Below are 3,697 nucleotides of genomic sequence, written 5' to 3'. Positions count from 1 at the left end.
AAGGCGTGCGCCACCACGCCCGGCAATATTTAGATTTTCTAATATCTACAGTTGGAAGAGGAGTCACATACCTCAGTTTTCCATAATTTCAATTAAGTCAATCCTCCACTTGGATAAGCCATATTTCAAATGTCCTCACATGCAGTTAATGGATATTGTTTTAGGAAGTACACTGACTTCTGCTTAAATCGTGACAAAGCTTATAACGAATCACACACACACACAGACACACACAGACACACACACAGACACACACAGAGACACACACACACAGAGACACACACACACAGACACACACAGAGACATACAGAGACACAGACACACACAGACACAGACACACACACACACACACACACACACACACACATTGTGGTAGGCAGTGGTGGTTATTCTACATGACCCAAAGCCTCCCTGGTATGAAAGTCCCTGTCAGACATTTGGTCTTTTGTTTACTGGTAACCAAAGATATCTTGATAATGTAGAACTCGATGTTTGGTTAACAGGGGAACTTGATTTAGACTGGGATTTGGAAGACATGATAATTAATGGGGAATTTAGTATGATTTGGGTGGGTGTGTACTAGAGAGAGGAGCTTCATGAATCCAGAAGGAAGCCATGAGACTGGAGCGTAAGGCATGGGTGCGTGGAGAGTAGGGTGAAGTGAAGACCCCTACTTCAAGCATGCTGACGTTAGCCGCGTAGAACAAAAAGCTCACGGTGTCAGTCAGCGCCAATGTCCCAAGGTGCAGCAGGAAACACAGAGTACTTTGTGCTTTGAAATAAACCAGTATAGGACAATGTTTAACTACCTACAGCCTCCCAAGAGGAACGTATTTAACATTTCTCAAACGACACTGGTTCTCTGACAGAACAATTTAATTGCAGACTTTAAATGTGAAAGTTTGGAGACATGAGATCATTTGGAATCATGTGAGAAAATAGTCCTTTTTCCACCATTAACTGACTAATTATAAAACTGGAAACTCTGGTATGTATAGATTTGATGAACCAGTCCTTTTTTTTTTTTTTAAGATTTATTTATTATATGTGAGTACACTGTAGCTGTCTTCAGACACTGCAGAAGAGGGCATCAGATCTCATTACAGATGGCTGTGAGCCACCATGTGGTTGCTGGGAATTGAACTCAGGACCTTTGGAAGAGCAGTCAGTGCTCTTAACCCCTGAGCTATCTCTCCAGCCCGAACCAGTCCTTTTAAGTCTGAACTCACTTAAAAACTCTTCCAAGTGTTTTATTTTTAACTTAAAAATCATATTTATTATTTACTATTGTGTGTGTGGAGGACAGAAGACAACTTTCAGGTTATTTCTTCTTTCTTTCCATCAAGGGCTCCAGGGGTCAACCTCCAATGTAGGCTTGCACATCAAGGGCTTTTACCCATGCAGCCATCTTACTAACCCACAGATGTTACTCTAAGTGATTGCTCTAACAATAGCTCTGCTTTGGTGTCCCCTCCCCCTCCCCTTCCTCCTTCAGACTTATTTTTATTTAAGTGTGTGAGTGTGTGTGGTGTGTGTGTGTTTTATACCACACCTCTTCAGGTTCCTGTGGAGCCTAGAGGAAGATATTGGATACCCTGGACAAGACAGTTGCAATTGTGAGTTGCTCAACATGGTGCTGGGCGCCAAACTTGTTGGTCGTCTGGAAGCACAGAACACACTTGTAACCACTGAGCCATCTCTAGCTCTCCCACCCCCACTCCCTGAGTTCAGGGTTTTGACCTAAGTGCCTTGTGACTGAAAAGTTTTAAAAGATGTGTATGCATCAGAGAAAGGGAATGAGAAAACGTTCTCTGTGGCTTTAGAAGATTGTCCTGTGTGCTTGCAAATGGACTGGAAGGTGAAAGAATGTGGCTAGACTGCTTAGGAGACTTCTGTCCTAGTGGCATGCTGCATCCCTGAGGTAGTGGAGGAGGAGAGAGGGGGTTAAGGTTCATCTGTCTAGCCACTGATCCACCAGCTGATAAGATGACCGTCATCAGGTCAGCAGCTGGAGACGGAGACCTGAAGGACGACTCCTGACTTGGAGAAGGAAGCCTGAGAGCTACTAGCATTTAAATGAAATTTAGTTCCAAGACAGTCCAGGCTACACAGAGAAACCCTGTCTTTTGTTTGTTTGTTTGTTTGTTTGTTTGTTTTGTTTTGTCTTTTGGTTTTTTGGTTTTTTTGAGACAGGGTTTCTCTGTGTAGCCCTGGCTGTCCTGGAACTCACTCTGTAGACCAGGCTGGCCTCAAACTCAGAAACCCACCTGCCTCTGCCTCCCAAGTGCTGGGGTTAAAGGCGTGCACCACCATGACTCAGCCGTTGAAGGCTAGGCTCACAGCGGAAAAATATAAGAGAAACCCTGTCTTGAAGATCCAGAAACAAAACAAAATGAAAACAAACAAACAGTAGGATTGGCTGCGATATTCTAGAGAGAAACTGGAGCAGGAGCAGGGAAGGGTCCAGCCCCTGAAGCACTTCAGCACAGAAGGCATGAAGCCGGGGTAGTCAGCAGGTGATCTGAGGGAATGGCAGGCAGAGGACCTCCGGCTGCGGTCCTGACCTGGTGCAGCCGGCTTTTTGTTTTTCTCTGACTGTAGCAGACACTGATCAGATTGGATGTTTTGAAGCTGTGGGTTCAGGTTCAGCGTGCTTTCAGTTCAGTTAGCTTGATTGCACAATGTCTGCTCACAAAATGCTAGGCTCCTCTAGACATGGTGGCGCATGCCTTGAATTCTGGCCCTCCGGAGCCAGAGGCAAGTGGATCTCTCTGAGTTTGTCAGCTAGCTTGGTCTCCACAGTTCCAGATCAGCCAGAGTTAAATAGTGAGACCTCATCCAAAACAACAAACAATGGCAACAATTCTGAGCACCATGCTGGGCCTCTGGGCTCCTGGTTAGAGTGAAGCACCTGGAGCAAAGGGCTTTAGAACAGGCCGTGAGGCTGTTCTCTGTTGTTGACATTGTAGTCAGTGGCGTGGCCCTGTTAAACACACAATGAGCCAGCCTGGAAAGCAGGCTATTCATATGTTGCTACAATATCTCACTGTTGAAAGTCATAAAAGAAGGTTTCATCTTAACAAAGAATATTCTAGTTCTTCAATTAGATATCTTTTGAGAATCAGTACACAAAAGGAAATATTTTAGGCAATTTGTATACACCCTTTAAGGAGGTTTGAGAAACTGTGCATTGTTTGCTATGGCTTAGGTAATAAATACCTCAGTCTGGATGACTTAACAGAAATTCATTTTCCCTTGGCTCTGAGGCTGAGATCAGGATGTTGACTGGGTGTTTATTTTATCTTCCCCTAGGCGTCTTTTCTTGGTTTGTGAGGGCTTGTTTTCTCTCTGTTTCAGAGTCAGTCCCTCTATGTGTCTGAGTTCTTTCTGCCTCTGCGTAAAAGGACATCACTTATGTTGATGAGGAGTACCTTAATGACCCCATTTTAATATAATGATGTTGTCAGTGCTTCTGTGTTTAAACACTTTCTAAGTACTGGAACTCAAGACTTTAACATGGGAAGTTTGTTTCAGGAAATTACAGTAACCCGAAATCTTTCCTGCTAAAAATGCCTAGATTTGCTGAATTTAAAAAAAAAAAAAAAAAAAAAAGCCCGGCGGTGGTGGCACACACCTTTAATCCCAGCACTCGGGAGGCAGAGAGAGGCGGGCTTATTTCCAGGACAGCCAGGACTAT

This window comes from Mus caroli, chromosome 7 (assembly GCF_900094665.2).
Source record: "Mus caroli chromosome 7, CAROLI_EIJ_v1.1, whole genome shotgun sequence".
In the NCBI taxonomy this organism is placed as follows: domain Eukaryota; kingdom Metazoa; phylum Chordata; class Mammalia; order Rodentia; family Muridae; genus Mus; species Mus caroli.
This window is presented reverse-complemented; position numbering follows the sequence as displayed.